Below are 21,333 nucleotides of genomic sequence, written 5' to 3'. Positions count from 1 at the left end.
CAAATCTCTAATAATTAGAGAAATGCAAATCAAAACAACTCTGAGGTATCACCTCACACCTAGCAGATTGGCTAAAATGAAAGAAGGGGAGAGTAATGAATGCTGGAGGGGGGTGAAGGGGGAAAGTAGGAGCATGAATCATGTAACCATGTTAAAAATGATTATTAATAAATGTTAAATATATATATATATATATATATATATGAGTTCTAGATTGGCTAAGCTAGAGGTAGGCAAAAAGCACTTCCAATTATTCCCATTTACCTGACTCTAGAGGCAAGTCTTCAGCAAAAATGTGAAGTCATGGAGGGATCTATATTTATTAAAGAAGGAGAGGGCATTCAGATGAAAGGAGTCCACATAAGTGTTCCTAGAAATATTAAATTTCATAGTTGAGAAAAACCTTACAGATCATTTAATTCAACTCCTTCATTTCAAAGATGCAAAAAGTTAAACCAAGAGAAACTGGGGGAATTGCCTGAAGAAAAAAATGTAGGCCCATCATGACCTCTCAGAATTTCCTTGATAGTATTTTTCTATTGTCAGAAAAATAGCATTATGTTCGTAACAGGAAAATTTATCCATTCCATCTACTCTTCACCTCTCACCATCAATACTTACTCTTTTTCAAAGAAATTGAAGATTTTTATCCATAGGTTAGGATGAGGTTTAACTCTATTTTATGCAAAAGTTGGGATCACAGCCATTCTGGATGGCAATTTGGAACTATGCCCAAAGGGCTTTAATTTCCAATTAGTTTTTGATTTGCCTGTCCAGGTGCCCTTACTAATTATTATTTTTATTGTGTTATGACCTGAGGTTACATTTATTATTTCTGCTCTTTTGCATTTGTTTGCAATGTGCAGCTGAAAAGAAGGTGTATTCCTTTTTGTTCCTATTTATTTTCCTCCACATATCTATTAAATCTAATTTTTCTAGGACTTCATTCATCTCTCTTACCTCTTTCTTACTTATTTTTCGGTTTGATTTATCTAGATCTGAAAGAGGGATATTTAGATCTCCCACTAGTATAGTTTTACTATCTATTTCCTTCTTGAGATCTGCCAGTTTCTCCTTTACGAATCTGGTTGCTATGCCATTTGGTGCATACATATTGAGTAATGTTATTTCCTCATTGTCTATACTGCCTTTAATCAGGATGAAATGACCTTCCCTGTCTTTTTAATGATATCTATTTTTACTTTGGCTTTGTCAGAAATCATAATTGCCCCTGAGTACTGCCTTGGCTGCATCCCACAGAGTTTGGTAGGATATCTCATCATTGTCATTCTCTTCAATGAAATTGTTGATTGTTTCTATGATATCTTCTTTGACAAATTGATTTTGGAGAATCATATTGTTTAATTTCCAATTAGTTTTTGATTTGCCTGTCCAGGAGCCCTTACTAATTATTATTTTTATGGCATTATGATCTGAGAAGGTTACATTTATTATTTCTGCTCTTTTGCATTTGTTTACAATGTTTCTATGCCCTATTACATGGTCAATCTTTGTGACTGTACCATGTGCAGCTGAAAAGAAGGTGTATTCCTTTTTGTCCCTATTTATTTTTCTCCACATATCTATTAAATCTAATTTTTCTAGGACTTCATTCACCTCTCTTACCTCTTTCTTATTTATTTTTTGGTTTGATTTATTTAGATCTGAAAGAGGAATATTTAGATCTCCCACTATTATGGTTTTACTATCTATTTCTTTCTTGAGCTCTGCCAGTTTCTCCTTTATGAATTTGGATGCTATGCTACTTGGTGCATACATATTGAGCACTGTTATTTCCTCATTGTCTATACTGCCTTTTATCAGGATGTAATGACCTTCCCTGTCTTTTTTAATCATATCTAGTTTTACTTTGGCTTTGTCAGAAATCCATAATTGCCACTCCTGTCTTCTTTTTCTCATTTGATGCCCAAAAGATTTTGCTCAAGCCCTTGACCTTAAACTTGTGTGTGTCCACCCACCTCATATGTGTTTCTTGTAGACAACATATGGTAGGATTTTGGTTTCTAATTCACTCTGCTATTTGCTTCTGTTTTATGAGCGAGTTCATCCCATTCACATTCAGACTTATAATTATCAGTTGTGCATTCGCTGACATTTTGGTATCCTCTCCTAATTCTACCCCTTCTTCTTACACTCTTTCCTTTTAAACCAGTGGTTTGCTTTATGCCAGTAACCCTTGTCCCCTCCCTTGATTTACTTCCCTTTTTACCCTCTCCCTTATTATTCACCTCTTTTTATTTTTAAGGCCTAATTAATTCCCTCCCCCTTTTTCTTCCCTCCCTTTTATGACCTCCCCACTCCCCTGCTCCCCTTGGTTTATCGCTTCTGACTTTCTCAGTAGGGTTAGATAGAGTTTTATATCCCAATGGATAAAGCTACTCTTCCCTCTCAGGGTTAATTACACTGAGAGTAAGGTTTAAATATTACCTCTTAATGCTCTTTTCCTCTCCTTCTTATAATAGTATTCATCCCTTCCCCTTCCCATGCCCTCTTTGTGTATAATAGAATATCCTATCTTTCTTATTCATTCAAGTTTCTCTTGGTGTCCTCTCCTATTCACCTCCCTCTTTCCCACCCCCATATCATCTTAGACCATTTAGTATCCCAACCTCTCCCTATGAATAATTCTTCTAATTACAATAATAGTGAATACTATAATAGTGAATAGAGTTCCTTACAGATAATTATACATAACATTTCTCCAGATAGGAATACCAATAATTAGATCATATTGAAGCCCTTAAAGAGGCAAATTTAAAAAATACGAGTTTTCTTTCTTTCCCCTCTGTTTCTTATTTACCTTTTTATGTTTCTCTTGATTTTTGTGGTTGGATATTGAACTTTCCATTTAGTCCTGGTCTTTTCTGTGCAAATACTTGGAAATCTTCTATCTTGTTGAATGCCCAAACTTTCCCTTGGAAGAATATAGTCAGTTTTGGTGGGTACATGATCCTTGGTTATAGACTCAGTTCTCTTGCCTTTCTGAATATCATATTCCAAGCCTTGTGGTCTTTTAGTGTGGAGGCTGACAGATCCTGTGTGATCCTGATTGGTGCTCCTTGATATCTGAAATGTCTCTTTCTGGATTCTTGTAAAAATTTTTCTTTTACTTGGAAGCTCTTGAATTTGGCTATTATATTCCTGGGGGTTGTCTTTTCTGGTTCTAGTTGTGGGAAGGCAATAAGAGAATAGATAAAGATCTGAGACCCCTCTTTTGATACCTCTTATGATCCATACCTTTTCTTATTGGAAAAACATTTTAGACTTATTGAAAAGATTTGAGTCCTTAGCAGAGCAACAACTACTGAGGTAAAAATTTCTCTCCTTGATAATTAAGAAGCCTGAACCCTAACAAACATTACTTAGATAAGACTGCATACTTAGATAAGACTGGCGCCTTTAGTCTGGACTTTATTTGACCAGGTGCAAATCTATAATCCAGGAAGACAGGACTCAATTAGTGAACATCTCTATAAAATATTTCTGCTCCCAGAATTATCCCCTACTAATTGGAGGTTGGAATTTGGCCATTGTCCTTGTTACCTATACCTTTACTTTTTAGACTTTAATGGGTTGTGTATGATTTGTGACCCCTTCACAGCTGTGACTCTTTCTTTGTGTTCTTTGTTTGAAATCAGTATATAATAAAATCCAAAGCCCACAGAGTTCAGAGCAGCATGGGCTAACCACTAGTCTGGTTGTTCTCATTTTCTTTTTCCTGTCTTAACAATCTGATGCCACAAATGCCACTCAGAACCCTACCTACCATATAGAGGCTGGCTCTCTATATGTAGTGTAGAGGGTAATCTATGGATCCTTTCAATGTCTATATTGCCCTCTTGTTGTAGAACTTCAGGGCAATTTTGCTGAATAATTTCTTTTAGTATGGAGTCCAAATTTCTATTAATTTCTGCTTTTTGAGGAAGACCGATGATTCTCAGATTGTCTCTTCTAGACCTGTTTTCTTGGTCTGTCATTTTATCATTGAGATATTTCATGTTTACTTCTATTTTATCAGTCTTTTGACTTTGTTTTATTTGTTCTTGCTGTCTTGAGAGATCATTGGCTTCTAATTGCTCAATTCTAGCCTTTAGAGACTGGTTTTCCTTTTCAATCTGGTCATTTCTTGTGTTCAATTTGCTTATCAGTTCATTTGATTTCTGAGCCTCACTTTCCAATTGCAAAATTCTGCCTTTTAAACTGTTATTTTCTTGCCAGCTCTCTTCCATCTTTCTCATCACCTCAGATTTGAACTCTTCAAGAGCTTGTGGCCAGTTTTCATTATTTTGGGAAGGTTTGGATATGATTACTTGTTTGTTCTCTATTGTTTGCTCTGTTGTCTGGATTTTATCTGTGTAAAAGTTGTCGAGTGTTGCAGATTTCTTCTTAATGATCTTTCTCTTTTGGGGTTCTTGTCTCTGGCTTGCCATTGTTAGCCCTGCACCCTCTCAGGTTTATCTTCACACTCAGGGTCTGTCTGCGCTCTTTAGGCTCCTGAGGTCTCAGGTCTAGTTGTTCTCAGGGTCAAGCCTCCTGGTAGTCCCCTTGCTTGTTCCTCTGCCCGAGGCTCCTTTAACAGTCTCAGGGTGCTGCTTCCACAGTTGTGCACCCCTCTGCACTGGGTCTTCACTCAAGGTCCGCGCCTATGCTCAAGATCCGAGTCCTCACCTGAGCTAAGGATCCGTGTCTGGGCTTGCGTCTGTGCCTGCACTCATGCCTGCGCTCAGGGTATGCGTTCAAAGTCTGCGCGTGTTCTTTAGCCTCTTGGGGTCTTAAGTCTTCCTGCTCTCAGGAGCAGGCCCTGGTGACGCCAGGTATCTGTCAAGGACTTAATGTGTGCCCCAAACTTGCTCTAACTCTTGTGCGCTGGCTTTGGCACTGTAGGTGGTATGGGATGGGTTAGGGGGTTGCTCAGCTCATGTTTTAGTGAGAACTGTTTCACCCCTTTATAGCATAGAAATGCCCTGATTCAACATACCTCCAATGCTGCACCCTGTTGTGGGGCCCCTTTACTCCTCTGGATTTGTTTTTATGTCTTCTTGAGGAGTCCTATATGTTTTGGTTAGGAGAGGTTAAGCAGCTTCTTTTTACTCTGCCACCATCTTAACCAGGAAGTCCCCAAAGGGCTTCAAAAGGTTGTCTGCCCTTTGATCCAGCCATACCACTGCTGGGTTTATACCCCAAAGAGATAATAAGGAAAAAGACATGTACAAAAAATTAATAGCCACACTCTTTGTGATGGCAAAAAATTGGAAAATGAGGGGATGCCCTTTGATTGGGGAATGGCTAAACAAATTTTAATATCTGTTGGTGATGGAATACTATTGTGCTGAAAGAAATAATGAACTAGAGGAATTCCATGTGAACTGGAAAGACTTCCAGGAATTGATGCAGAGTGAAAGGAGAACCAGGAGAACCTTATATACAGAGACTGATATACTGTGACACAATTGAATGTAATGGACTTCTCTACTAGCAGCAGTGCAATGACACAGGACAATTCTGAGGGACTTATGGGAAAGAACGTTATCCACATCCAGAGAAAGAACTGTGGGAGCAGAAACACAGAAGAAATACTGATTGATCACATGGGTTGATGGGGATATGATTGGGGATGTAGACTCTAAATGGTCACTCTAGTGCAAATATCAATAATATGGAAATAGATCTTGATCAATGACACATGTAAAACCCAGTGGAATTGCACATTGGCTCTTGGAGGGGATTAGGAGAAGGGGAGGGAAAGAACATGAATCATGTAATCATGTAAAGATTTTCTTAATCAATAAAAAATAAAATAAAATAAAAGTTGGGATCAGCTGAATGAATCACCATAATCCATTTTCATTGACTTTTCCTCATGCCTGAAATATTTTTCCTCCTCATCTCTGCCTCTTGGTTTTCTACAAGTCCCACCCCTAACTGATTATTTCCAATTTATTCTTTATATAGCTTTGTTTACATATAATTGTTTCCATGTTGCCTCCTCCATTAGACTAGGAACAGACTATCTTTTACCTTTCTTTGTATCCTGAGGGAATTAGCATAGTGCCTGGCACATAGTAGGCACTTAATAAATGTTTTTTGACTGACTATTAAAACCTTCTGTCCCTGAAAACTTTATTTGGTGAGAACACTTTTATTATGAATGGATCAAAGGCAATAAACTAGGTACAAGAAAAAACCTTAAGTGATTTGGAAGGAATAAAAAGCTTTGGATGAAATGAAATGGTGCTACACAGTAATATATTGAGTATATATATTGGAAATATATTTAATAGATTGGAAATATAATATATTTTTGGAAATAATTCAGCCTCAGATCCTTGCTAGCTATGTGACCCTGGACGAGTTACTGAACCCCTGTTTGTTTCAGTTCTTCATCTGTAAAATGTGGATATACTTGAGAAAGAAATGGAAAATCACTCCATTATCTTTGTCAAGAAAACTCCATGGGGTCATGAAGAATTGGACAGCACTGAATAACTTAATAACAATAATATTGGAAATATATTAACATTGAGTAAAGAGATTCAGTCACCCTCCCTTATTCTATAAAATAGCAAGCCAGTTTGGAATCAAAGATTTTGGTGGTAAGAGAATCTGGAGGAAACCCATATGAGGTCATCATTGGGTGTTTTTTAACCTTGTCCAGAATATTACCTTATGGACTTCAAAAACTCAGAAGATGTGGCTTAACTTAGTGAATTTTTGAAATGAAGGTGTTGAACTAAAAGATCCTCTTTAAAAGATATTCTTATCACTTTGGCTTAGTAAAATACCCACTTAAAAAAGCTAATTGACTCTAGCCAGCCAATATATTATGTGTATTGTGTAGCACCATTTCATTTCATCCAAAGCCAACAATAGGGGAGGATGCTGTTTGGGGCTTATGAGGAATATTAGAATCACTTTTAAAATTAGATATTAGGCTATTCTTAGAACTCTGAAGGGATAAATAAACAGTTGCTCTCTGGGCACCTTAATTGGCAGTATGAAATGGAGGTTTTAAATAGTAAATCCAGAGTCTAAAACCCTTACATTTATTCAATCAAACCCTGGTAGCTACATTCAGTGTATGTTAAATACTGGAGGAGATGCAAAAATAATGAAGATAATCTATGTCTTAAAAGACCTTAGTGGGGCAGCTAGGTGGTTCAGTGGATTAAGACCCAGGCCCAGAGATGGAAGCTGTTGGGTTCAAATTTGACCTCAGACACTGCCTAGCTGTGTGGCTGTGGGCAAGTCACTTAACCTTCCCCATTGCCTAGCCCTTAACAGTCTTCTGCCTTGGAACCAATACACAGTATTAATTCTAACACAGAAGGTAAAGGTTAGGAAAAAAAACTTAGAATCTATCCATGTATTCCTTATTGCCTTTATCAAATATAACACACATTTATTTGAATTTCTCTACACTTTACAATTATATATTTATGAGATCAGATGAAGGTAACATCATTGCTAGTTTGGTGGGTAGAGGTCAAGAAGGCATCATGGAAGATGCATTATCTGATCTAGCCCTTGTCAATTTTGTAGGATTTCTTTTTTAAAATATATTTTAATTTATTTGACTAAATATTTACCAATTATATGTAAAAACATTTTAACATTCATTTTTTAAAAATTGAGCTCCAAATTCTATTTCTCTCTTGCTCCGCCCCCACTGACATTGAGAAAGCAAACAATATATAATAGAAGAAATTTAATTAAGTAGCTTTTAATCAATTTAGAATATCAGAAGCCTCTGGAATGCTGGAAGTGCCTGTATTCTTCCCCTTACCTTACCATATGCTTTGGAGATTGTGACATAAGGAAACTGGGTCTCTAGCTCTGTAGTTTAATGACCAAGTCACCAAAGAAAGGGAGGGGGGAAAAGAGGGTGGTGCCCTGTTTGTCACCCTAGTTGTTACCCTTGCTCAGAACCCCTAGTCAGGACACTGGTTGAATCATCGCCATGATTATAAAATCTGTAAGACTTTACAGTCAGATTTACAGTCTTTGTACTGGGAATGTGTAGACCCTGGCTTTTGTGACTGGCAGTACTCATGATAAAAGTCAGTTTTTGTTCGATTCTTTTTCTTTTTATATATGATATTGCTTATCCATGTAAGTCATGCAAAACACATTAGCTATGTTAAAAAAAAAATACCCACAAAAAAAGAAAAATAAAGTATGCTTCAATCTGCACTGAGAGTTCCTTAGTTCTCTCTCTAGAGGTGGAAAGCATTTTCATCATGCTCCTTTGGAATTATATCCTTACAGTTTCTGTGTTTGATTTTTCTTTTTGTTTCTGTGTCCTATGTTCTGGTTCTGCCTAATTCACTTTGCATTTGTTTATATGTCTTTCCAAATTTTTCCAATAAAATCATGCTTGTCTCTTTCTTTCTTTCTTTCTTTCTTTCTTTCTTTCTTTCTTTCTTTCTTTCTTTCTTTCTTTCTTTCTTTCTTTCTTTCTTTCTTTTTTTTTTAAATAAACCCTTACCTTCTTTCTTAGAATCAATATTGTGTATTGGTTCCAAGGCAAAAATAATAGTAAGGATAAAGAAATCAAAACTATCAATAAGCACATGAGAAAGTGTTCTAAATCTCTAATAATAAAATCAATCTTAATCAATGATACATGTAAAACCCAGTGAAATTGGGCATCAGCTAAGGAGGAGTTAGGGGGCTTGGGGGAGAGGGAAAGAACATGTAACATGTAACTATGGGAAAATATTCAAAATAAAAATTAAAAAATGATAAAAATAAAAAATAAACTAGAAAAAATAACAATAGTAAGGGCTAAGCAATGGGGGTTAAGTAACTACATCAGAAGTTATTTGCCTGTTATCTTCCCCATCGAGAATAGAGATGGTCTTACTCTTCTAGCACTTTAGCATAGTCTGTATCACATCATAGGCACTATATTTGTTGGCAGACTTTACTGACTGATTTTATCTGAATCATGTAGTACTCTTGTAAGGAGTACAGAAACCAATATCAAAGTCCCAGGGAAGATGGCTAGATAATTACACTGGCACATGGACTACGATGCCAAAGTTTTAGAATGTGTACCAGGAAGAAGAGAAAACGGGAAGAAGCAGAGGGAACATCAAGCATCAAGGCAAACTGCTTTCTCAGGGAACTTTGAGATTTTCTTTTAGCAAGGTTTGATTTCAGGTCCTGATGCAGAATCAGAAGATGTCATAACTCCTGCTGCTGCGTGATTTGAGATTCAATAATTTCTGTCTTAAGACCCTTGATATATCTCACAGCTTTTGGAACAGGAGCAATGTTCTTGTGTTGAGCAACTGTGATTTCAGATTCTATAGACACAATTGTAGACTGTGCTGATAAGTAAAATGTAATCCCAACTTTTTTTTTTTTTTTTTTTTTTTTTTTTTTTGGCTTTCTCAGCTCGACTTTGGGTTGAAGGCCAGAACTGGGCTAGACTTACGAATCTTTAATCCTTAAGCATTTGAAACAAGGCAATTTGATTTGCAAGGAGACCCAAATGATGGCAGTACTTTCTGATAATTTCTTCATGTTAGAAGTAAAGTACATAAATACATTTTTTCCTTGAACATGAGGTCATAGGTCACAGTTTGGTCTTAGGAGAGGATTCAGAGTGGAGGTGGGCCTTAGAGTATTTTGTAAATAGTGTCAACCAAAAGCTGAGGAAGTTCTGGGGGTGACATTTTAAAGGATCTGACCCATTCTGTTTGCCTTTAGTTCACATGGGAACAAGAATTTAGTGGCAGGGCTTGACTTCAATAGTCTTGACTGATCTTCCTCCTCACCTCTAAAAATTAAGTTCATATAGAAATAAAATGATGATTGTTCCCTTGGGAGTAGGGAGATATTCTGGACCAGGCCTCACATGGATTGGACTGGTGATAACAAAAGACATTTACTTAACAGCCTGGAAAGGATATTCATCAAAGATGTGGCACTGGTTCAGTTGGATGCAGTTAAGCTTGTTCCCTTTGGAGATGTACTTCTTCAGGAGAATGTATTGAGGTAAACAAGAATGAGAGATATCAAGGAACCTGTAAGAGGTAAAAAAGGGGTTTTGATTGGGTGAATATTAAAAGGTTTGGTCACCAGGGAATTAAATAATTATCAATCCCCAATTAAGGAATAACCTCAAGTCAAAATGACTTTTATGGAAGTTTATTTACAAATGAGGAGAGGAAAAGGAAATAAGAAAATGAGAGAGGATAAGATAGGATAAGTAATCTAACACACTAGGTAATTTGCTCCAATCCCCTAGTTCAACACAGGCAGATCCAATTGGTCCTCATTCAAGCAAGGTCCAGCCTTGAGCTCAAGGCTGGAGAGCCTGAGGGCCAGAAGGCCCAAGGGCCGAAGGGCCCCAGAGGTAAATGAAACAAAGGCTTCAGTCACAGAGTCTCCTTTGAAAGGGAAGTTCCTTAAGAGAAGTTCAGGAAGATTTAGTCTTCACACCCACTTTGTGGGATTCCAAAGGAAAGATTTAAGAACAGTCTCACCAAAGTCTCAGGGTCCCAGGTCCAGTCACAAACAAGCAGAGCTCCTTCAGATCCAAGACAGTAACTCAAAAGCCCTGCTGAACTCATTGAACTCTCTTTTAAAGGGGCTTCTTTTGCATCACTTCCTGTGCCTTCCTCTTAGTTTATGAGTCCAATCACAACAGACACTTTTCTTAGGACTGCCCAGGAGGCAGTCAGTAATTTTGATTTGTCACTCACTTCAGCACACGTGGGTCACAGACTTACCAACTTGTGAGTTAAGTGGAAATGTTTTTACCTTTGGTGATTAAATCTAAAGATGGGCAGGGTAGACTTAATCTAATTATCACAAGCCTATCCATGTTTTTATACTCTTAGGCAAAGGGGAAGCCATATCAATGACTCAAATTGTAGTCCCCTGGACCAATTAAGTCCTAGGTAGGCCTTCTGAGGGAAAAAAACTAGCCTAATCTATATGGCACGGATTAGTCTGTCTTGTGCACAGTAACTTGTTCCTTTCAAATCTGCACCATTAGCTAATGGGGACCTTCTAAGGGAACCTTGAACAAAGTTATTCTTGGGGGTGTGATACACTTGGGGCAGGACCAGAGGAACTGATTATCACAGAGTAGAATCAAAACAAAACAAAAAACAGGTAGCTTTCCCAAGGAAATATAGTATAACTGGACCGAGAAGGCAGGGGAACTGTGTAGGGGGATAGGATGGATGGGAGAAAGGAGAGAGGAAGGTACAGGAAGGGAAAGGAAGGTAGCAGTCCCAGCCCCAGCAGGGGGAAATTGACCAGAGCCCTCAAATGAATGATCAGAGAGCAACTTTAGGGTTTGAATAGCTAGGTTTTATTTTAATTAGAAAGAGAAAGGTCTAGGGAAATCTAGGAAGTAGGAAGAAAGCCAAGAGAGAGATCAGGGTCTCTGGGTAGATAGTGCTGCTTCCAGGGTGGAAAGAGCTAGCCTGCCTCCAGGGTCAGAGAGAGAGCAGAGCTCAGGGTAGAGAGAGAAAAGGCGCCAAACTTTCCCTTTTATACTTTCTCTGACACTTCCCACAAAGGAAGTGGGAGGTGCCAGGGGAAGTTGTAGCAGAGAGAGTCCTGGGAGAAGTAGTCTTCCAGGGCTTACAATAATTCCAAATGACACAGAACAAAGATAAGAAAGCTTAAGATTTGCCTCCCCACTTTGGAAAAACACAGCCCTGAATCTTTGTGATCTTGATGAATCCTAAGGATCACCATGTTTTGGATGATGCCACATCTTTGTGGTTCCCAGAGGATCAAATGATATAAAGTGGAGATGCTGAGCAGAAGTATCACATCTAGTGCATTTGGATCACACTCAAACCTTGGCATTATTGCTCCTTAACTGGCCTACCACCAATCCTGTGAAGTAGAGGATGGCTACTGCCATCAGCATTACGGCATTGCTCAGCTCATTGTAGTCCATGGTAAGCTATCAGTTGCAATCTTCATCACAAGGCTTCTGGCTACACAACAGCCTCAAAGTACATGTAAAATACAATCGTGTATGCCAATACTAAAGTATAAACATTGGAATGTTGGACCTTGCCTCTTTCCAAACATGTAAACAGGATGATTTTAAAATTTCAGAGGTTAAATGGCAGCATCATGGTTTTAGAGCTAGCAGGAATATTAAAGGTCCAATAAATCAGTTGTTTACAAATTGTGGGCCGCTGTAATGACATTTTGCAATGCAATATGAAAAGCAAAATGATTGATAGTTGGCTGTTTAGAACTTGGAATGAGCTGAGCTAGGCAGAGCCCAGCAGGTGCAAATTCAGTTGATGGAAAAAGTGTAAAAGAGGATTTGAACTGAGACAGATCTCAATTTTGAAAGAGGGATTGGTGAGAGGTCTTGGTTGGGCTTGGGTAGGCCAAAGGCCAACTTAAGATACCAGCAACCAGCACTGATCACTTCCGTAGTCTCAAATCCTGTGTTATCCTATACTGAACATTCTGATTTAATTCAGTCATCAAGAAGAAGCAACATCGTTACCATCAAATAACCTGATTCAGGTTGAAGCAGTCTGGCTCTGCCAGGCTGGAAACTGGCAAACTAACCATCAACAACTAACAAGCTTGAATACCCCGATTACCTTCAATTCGTATACCATCTTGTCATCAATAGCTTAGGCCAAGGATCTCCTGTACCCCTCTTCCCATCATTTCCCTGCTCCCTCCCTAAACTTATTGTTATTAAATCTTTAAACTCACCTAAAGTGAATGTCATCTTTACCTTTGGGATTAGTGAACATATCCTTGGGTATTTGAAGGAAGAGGAGATTCCTTTCAACTGTTAAAGGTTTAAATTGCAGTCAACTAGCATTATCCATATTGAGCCAGGATAGACAGTTAGAAGTAGCTGTGTGTTCTTAACCACAGATTCTTCTCTTGACTATCTGTTCTGGGACACTGTTATACTGAAGTTGGGTGCAGCAGATTCATTACAAATATTCCTGTGGAGTCCTTTGTGTTTCACTACCATAACTTGTGTGTTACACTTAGGGATCTTCCACACTCATTCAGCTTTAGCTCCTCATAACACCAGGCACATCTCAATAGAGTGGTGGGATAAATCCATGAGGAGAGCAATGAACCAACTCAGATTTGGAAATACAAATTGCATCTACTTTCCAGGCTTGTCTCCAAAACAGTCCCAGAAACCCTTTCTTCAATTATCACTGAGATATGCTCCCTTTCTCAGTAAAACTGAGAGCTCCCAAACGTTTCCCTTCTGTTCTAGGTGTTTAGGCCCTTGGGAACTGGAGGTTAGGTTATAATCTAACCCCAACCTCAGTATCCATTGCTACTTCACAAATACTGTTGGGGACATCTTTCTCACCATACAGACCCATATTTTCTTTCCCACTTCCTCCCCAAATGACCCTTCCTTCCATCCATACAACCCTGTGACTGTGACAGGTGTCTCTTTCTGCTTGACTCTGGGCTCCAAACAAGTGACTCAAATTTTCTGACCTTTTCTGGGATAACAACTAGCCATCAATTATATGTTACTAATAGATACACACACACACACACACACACACACAAACACATAAGTACTTAATCTGTTTCTTCAAGAGAAATGTGACATTTAAAATTTATTTCTCGCTTTTGTTTTTACATCACTATATCTCACAATATATTTCTAGTGTGGACCATATGCATGTTGATCTGGCAGTGAAGGCTTGGGATGAGAAAGAAATGAACACTCATAGACCCTCTAAAAGTTAATAAAAGGAAGTTTTCTTAACCATAAAGGTAGCTAAGTGCCCCAGTGGAGAGGGTACTGGCTCTGAAATAAGGAAAAACTGAGCTGAAAAATGGCCTCAGACACTTACCTGCCATGTGGCCTTGGGCAAGTCATGTAACCTGTCTACCTTGATTTCTTCATCTGCTAAGAGGGGATAATAATAGCACCTATCCCCAGATCATCCTTGAAAGGGCTTGTCACAGTGCCTGACACATAGTTGGCAGCTGATAAATGCTTATTTCTCCTTTCCTTCCTTTCATAGCAAGGCAGCAATATTCAGCAAGGATACAACATTGATTCATTTGGGCAGTTTCTCTTCCCTTGCATCAGCCATGCAGGCACACTAGTCAGAGCATGTGGCAGGTCTTATGAGGAACCAGTGGTCTTCCTTCAATGGCTTCTGTACTGAAATCACTGAGGCCCCTGGACCAACTAAGTACAACTTATAGTTTTAAAACCTTTTTTAAGGGAAAATCTAGCCCAGCTATGTGGTAGAAAACTTCAGTATATGTTCTACAACCACAGTTCCTCCCCACTCCCTTACAAAGGAGCTGTCCTTTGGAACAAAGTAGAAGAAAGAAGAGGAAAAAGAATATTAAGAAAATACACTGACATATCAGTTACTTACCTCAGAATATGCCTGGTTCAACATCCACAGTCTCCAGATCTGGTGAAGATGGTCAGAATCAAGTAATTACCTCCTTTTCCTTAAGATTACTATTTTTATCACATAGTTCAGTTTTTACTGAATCACTCTGCCAAAGGCATTTAAAGTAGGCATGAAAAGTCCTTAATTCATTTGAAAGGAATAAAAGCCACTAGATGAAAATAAATGACCCTACTCAAGAAGTGTATTTATTTACTTGAAGTACAGCCACCCCTTTGGGGACATTTATAAAATAGTCAACCTGTATTCTGGTGACTTGACCCACTTAGATGAGAGATCTAAGCCTCTAGGAGGGTGATAGTTGGGGGTAAAAGATAGGAGGGTGGAGAAGAGCCTCTTTCTTCTCCTTCCTGCCTCTCAACCAATAAATTATCTTGTGAATTTTGAAAATGTTAGGAATACCCATGGACAATCTAGCAGCATACTCAGAACATCCAACAGCAGTATCTGAATTGTTAGCCAAGGACAAACTAGAGGAACTGAGGAAAGACAGCTTCAGGATTCTGAGAGGAGCAAAGGATAGGCTACAACATACTTAAGGGAAACTGAGGAATCTGGGAAGGGAAAAAATACTTCCACTTATCAGGAGATGTGAATTTCCCCCTTTGCTATAGGATGTATAAGTTTGAGCCTGAAGTTCCCTGGATTCCATGTGGACTGGTGGGAGAATGTGTCACAGCCTTGAAAAGGATGTTTGGAACCAAGTGTTCATACTATGTCTGCTTAGGAAATTCTTCTAACTTAAATGTTAATTCAGTCTGACTGTCTAATCATCTGTTAATGTGGGCACATTGGTGGGCTATTGCTAAGTACTTGAATTTTTAAAAAATGTCCCTTTAGGTTTTTCTGAAAACTCATTATAGCATCTGTCTCTTGAGTACCCAACATCCTAGTCAAAGGGTGGATTGGAAGATAAAGCTCCAGAATTAATGCTACAGAATAGAGGCAGATATATTCTCCCATTCTCTTTTTCAGGACCTAGCTTGATGATTATAATTAAACAGTGTTCAATCAGTCATGATTTTTTTTTTTTAACCCTTGTACTTCGGTGTATTGTCTCATAGGTGGAAGATTGGTAAGGGTGGGCAATGGGGGTCAAGTGACTTGCCCAGGGTCACACAGCTGGGAAGTGGCTGAGGCCGGGTTTGAACCTAGGACCTCCTGTCTCTAGGCCTGACTCTCACTCCACTGAGCTTCCCAGCTGCCCCCAAATCAGTCATGATTTTTAAATTTGTCTTTGCAAACATTTACATTTTCCCAGTCATGTATTCTTTTTCCTAGTGGACCAAATAAACATTTTATTTAGTCAGTGTCTTAATTAACCTAATTCTAAATTGCTTTCCAGAATGGTTGAAGCAGTTCACAATTCTACCAACTACTGTCAATGTGCTAATGACACTGGCTGTTCCCCTCTTTTATTATCTTTGTCAATTTGTTAGGTTCAATGTGAAACCTTAGAGTTGTTCAGATGTACAATTATCTTATTAATGATATAGAGCAATTTTTTGTATGGGTGGTAATACTCTGCAATTCTTCATTTGAGAACTGTTTGTATGCTTTGATCAGGATCCAAGTAAAATAGATTTTCTTCTAATATATTTGTAGTTCCTCATATATCTGGATTATAGGTAAGGTGACTTAAAAAATTAGTGAGAGAGTAACTGTTTTAAAGTGCGTGCTTAAGACCCTGCCAAGCCTGGCTCTTTCCTTCATTCTGAGAACTCTATGAACCTTGCTCTTCCTTCACTGCTAGGCTGAAGGGGCCTGGTACTGAGGCTGAGGTCAGCCTAACTTCTAGTGTGAGGATGCCCAAGAAGATGTGACAACTCAAAATGTAAGTGCAGCTATTGCTGCACCTCCATGAGAAGGGGAAACTAATGCAGAACTATGTCAATATCTTTCCAAGGTCCTGGAACTTAGGAAGAGTAATGCTAGTTAGTAGTAAAGTTAGTTAGAGAAGGGTAGTAAATCTCAGGAAAAAGTGGTTAAGATCTTATAAGGTACTATAATGGGAAAAGGATAGGATAAGATTTAAGAGAAGTGGAAGGCTTTGTCTATAAGGCACATACTAGGAACTCAAGGGAAAGGATCTTAGCAGGCAGAAGGCAGAGGAGGAACAGTTTGGAAGTGACAACTGGTAGAGTCAGGTACTTCTTAGAGGAGGCTTTGGGCTCTTCCTGTCTGGAAGGGTGGAGGAAAGGTGGCTTGTTGGAGCTCAGCTATCTCAACCTGACTGTGGAGAAAGAGAAACCCCTATATCATCTTTGGAGATACTCTGTTTTACTGGGAATATCTAGAAAAGGTTCTGACCATACCTGCTGTGTGCTTTCCAGAAGGTTTTTATCTAAAAATCCTGTCAGATCAGCTTTGAGGTTTTATCTCAGGGGTCAGACGCCCTGGGGTGGACTGAGCCTGTTTGAGAGCAATCCTAAAAGGTTTTGGAGACAGCTTTTGAACTAAATCAAACTAACTACTGAGGGTCATAGATAGGTAGCTTAGTCAGCTTTTGGGGAACACCTAGATAGAACTAGGGAGCTGGTAAGTTAGCTGGAAGACTCGAAGGCTCCCTCTTTCGAGGGATGAAGAGGGTTGTTGGGTGAATAGCTAGATCCCTTAGAGTTAGGGACTCCTTGTTCTGATCCTCAGTTTGTATCCCCTCTTAAAATAAAAGAGATAATGTTTGTTTGTTTTACCAATTGTCTCCAAGGAGTTTGCACAACTGGCCCAGTGAGAGAAAGTGATTCTGCTTCACTCTCACTAACTGGAGGTTACCACTATCCCATCTATCTCTTTCTCCCCCATACTCTTTTTTTAGAATCCACAACTCCAGAAGAGATTTTGGAGAAACTGAAAAGGCAAGCAGAAGCTCCCTAAAATAAACAAACAAATAAACAAAAAGCCAGAAACAAACATTGTGTTTCATGGAACTTTTTAATACTAAAGAAGCAAATTCATAAAGAGAAAAATCTAGATAATCCTGGAAGACAGTGCTTTGAAGAAAAACAGGCCTTTGAAAATACTCTACAGGGAATGTTGAAAAAGCCAAAGTATCACAGTTGATAAAGGAAAAGTATACTGCAGCCAAACTTCATTTACTACTGGAAATATCTAAACCAAAACATGGTCCAGTTCTTAAAATTCCAAACTGATTTGTTACTATTTTATTTTGTGGAGTCCTACTTAAATTTTGTTGAACCATTACACTGAAGGAGTTGACAGTGAACTACCAGTGCCAAGATGGTGGGAAGTGTTTGAAGTCACATTTGAACCCAGGATCTTCTGCCTCTAGGCCTGGCTTTCAATCCAGTGAGCTACCTAGCTGCCCTCTTATTTGTTCAATCTTATAAAAATGAGCTAATTCTTCATCTTGGGATCTTTGGCCTAAACTGAGGCAGCCTTTGATCTGCTTTATTAAGAGGTAACACACCTGCTAATAAACTTATTTTACTTAGAGAAAATGTGTCTATCATTGTTGAATTTCACTTATGATATCACCCACTAAGATTCAGTCCCAGACACCCTATCTTCTCAGGGCTTCTTTGTCAGGCTGACTGGCTATACCATCCTGCCAGAAATCCTGGCTCCAGGATCATTATATCTCAGCCTCCAAGGTCCCATAAGGATCACCTTGGAACCTGAAATTGAGGTGAAGTGATATCCCAGAACAGAAACTCAGGTTCATTTATTGAAATCAGAGGGAGAGTTGGGGAAGGAAGTCCTTCTCCTCTTCCTGGTTTAGTTCATGGCACCCAATGATGTGATATGCCCAATTTGTTTTTAACAATATAAAAAAATTTCATATTTTTTAAATTGAAAAGTTTCAATTAATTAAGAATATTTTGCCATGGTTACATGATTCATGTTCTTTCCCTTCCTTTGAACCCTTCCCTCCCCAGCCGACACACAATTCCACTGGGTTTTACATGTATCAAGACCTATTTCCATAATATTGATATATCACTAGGGTGATCATTTAGAGTCTACATCCCCCATCATATCCCCATTGAACCATGTGATCAAACAGTTGTTTTTCTTCTGTGTTTCTACTCCCACAGTTCTTTCTCTGGATGTGAATAGTGTTCTTTCTCGTAAGTCCCTCTGGATTGTCCTGGATCATTGTATTGATACTAGTAAAGAAGTCCATTACATTCGATTGTACCACAGTGTATCAGTCTCTGTGTACAATGTTCTCCTGGTTCTGCTCCTTTCACTCTGTATCAATTCCTGGATTAAAAGCCCTTTGAGCATAGTTCCAAATTGCAATTTGGAACTTTGCCAAAGAATGCTAAAAGAATGCCTGCCCTTTGATTCAGTTATACTACTGCTGGGTTTATACCCTAAAGAGATCATAGGGAAAAAGACATGTACAAAAATATTTATAGCCACTCTCTTTGTGGTGGCAAAAAACTGGAAAATGAGAGTATGCCCTTCAATTGGGGAATGGCTGAACAAATTGTGGTATATGCTGGTGATGGAATACTATTGTGCTCAAAGGAATAAAGAACTGGAGGAATTCTATGTGAACTGGAAAGACCTCCAGCAATTGATGCAGAGTGAAAGGAGCAGAGCAGAAGAACATTATACACAGAGACTGATACACTGTTGTAAAACCGAATGTAATGGACTTCTGTATTAACAGCAATGCAATGACCCAGGACAATTCTGAGGGATTTATGGAAAAGAATGATACCCACATTCAGAGGAAGAACTACAGGAGTGGAAACACAGAAGAAAAACAAGTGCTTGAACACATGTGTTGATGTGGACACGATTAGGATGTAGACTCTTAATGACCACCCTAGAACAATTATCAATAATATGGAAATAGGTCTTGATCGATGACACAGGAAGAAACCAGTGGAAATGTGGGTTGGCTACTGGGGGTATGGGGATGGGGGGAGAGAGGGCAAGAACATGAATCACGTAACCATGGAAAAAAATTTTCTAAAAAATAAAAACAAAACAATTGCCATCTAGAATGGTTGAATCAATTCACAGCTCCACCAGCAATGCATCAAGGTCCCAATTTTGCCACATTCCCTCCAACATTCACCACTTTCCTTTGCTGTCATGTTAGCCAATCTCCTATATGTGAGGTGGAACCTCAGAATTGTTTTGATTTGCATTTCTATAATTATAAGAGATTTAGAACTTTCTCATGTACTTATGGATAGTTTTGATTTCTTTATCTGAAAATTGCGTATTCATGTCCCTTGCCCATTTATCAATTGGGGAATGGCTTCATTTGTTGTACAACTGATTTAGCTCCTTATGTATCTGAGTAATTAGATCTTTGTTAGAGTTTTTTGTTATAAAGATTTTCCCCCAATTTGCTGATTCCCTTCTAATTTTGGTTGCATTCATTTTGTTTGTATAAACCCTTTTTAATTTAATGTAATCAAAATTATTTAAATTTTACATTTTGTAATTTTTTCCCCCCTTTTTTTTTTAAACCCTTACCTTCCATTTTGGAGTCAATACTGTGTATTGGCTCTAAGGCAGAAGAGTGGTAAGGGCTAGGCAATGGGGGTTCAGTGACTTGCCCAGGGTAACATAGCTGGGAAATATCTGAGGACAGATTTGAATCCCGTCTCTAGACCTGGCTCTCAATCCACTGAGCTACCCAGTTGCCCCTGTAATCTTTTTCTAACTCTAACTTATACTTGACAAGTATACTATTCTGTGTTCACCTAATTTACTTATAGTTTCCTTCTTTATATTAAGTCATTCACCCATTCTGAATTTATCTTGGGGTAGGGTTTGAGATGTTGATCTAAACTAATCTCTCCCATACTGTTTTCCAATTTTCCCAGCAGGTTTTGTCAAACAGTGGATTCTTGTCCCAAAAGTTGGGCTCTTTGGGTTTATCATACACTGTCTTGTTGACGTCACTTACCCCAAGTCTATTCCACTGATCCTCCATTCTGTCTCTTAGCCAGTAACATATTGTTTTGATGACCTCTGCTACTGCTAGGCCACCTTCCTTCACATTTTTTTTCATTATTTCCCTTGATATTCTTTTGTTCTTCCAAATGAACTTTTGCCGGAAGCCATCGAGGTTGTGATGTTTAGCAAGGCTACTCACAAGCTCTGACAATCCAGCACTGCAGGTTGTCAGGAGGATGGAAATTCCACACTCAGTTTACCCTATGTGATTCTTTTTACAGTGACATTCAATTGCTTTGAAATTATTACAATTAATATCCTTATTTGGCTCCAAAGAGACACAGAAAAAGCAATACAGGTTCATGGCAAGAACAATCACAATCACAGACTACCCACTATCCCAAAATAAACCCCTAGTGTATAGAAATTTCCCCTAGAATCAGCCCAGCAAAAAACCAGCAGTTAGTGAGTTAATGTTAAAAATTTAAAATCTCTAACTCAGATTCCCATACACAGGTGCCTGCAAGAACAGGCCAGAACAGTCTCCAAATTCTCCCCCCCCTCCCCCGCCCCGCCCGCCTTTTCAGATCTGATTTGGTACAGTAACTTAATATAAAAGAACAATGGATGAAATATGAAGAAATTGTCTCCCATGAAAAGGCCTGTACATTCTCACCACTGTAGCCCAAGAGATATGTCAAACACACCTAACACATCGTTTCCAATCTTGAAGAAAATGATATAAAAATTAAAATCAGCGGATGGCACTTTAGATCAGCCACTGCTGTGGATGGCCAAACTGACCCTTGCCCAAACCTACAGGCTGTGTGTGTATGTTAGATAAGACCCCTTGCAAGCTGAAGTGTGTATCCTAGATAAGACCTTGTATACAACCCACCCAACAGGCCCCTGAGCTAGCCTATAGATCATGCCCTTAGAGTGATAACCACCTTTGCTCTAAATCTTGCTATGAACTATATAAAGGATGTTGCAAATTTACTTA

The 21,333-nt window shown here is 38.7% G+C and overlaps 1 pseudogene; it reads right to left on the bottom strand.

Moving 5' to 3' along the window:
• Positions 1 to 9,913: 9,913 nt before the first annotated feature.
• Positions 9,914 to 21,333, bottom strand: part of LOC123252206 — a 23,136-nt pseudogene continuing 11,716 nt past the window's right edge.

This window comes from Gracilinanus agilis, chromosome 6, assembly GCF_016433145.1.
Source record: "Gracilinanus agilis isolate LMUSP501 chromosome 6, AgileGrace, whole genome shotgun sequence".
Lineage (NCBI taxonomy): Eukaryota > Metazoa > Chordata > Mammalia > Didelphimorphia > Didelphidae > Gracilinanus > Gracilinanus agilis.
Note: the sequence above shows the minus strand (reverse complement) of the source record. Positions and strands in the feature narration are given on the sequence as shown.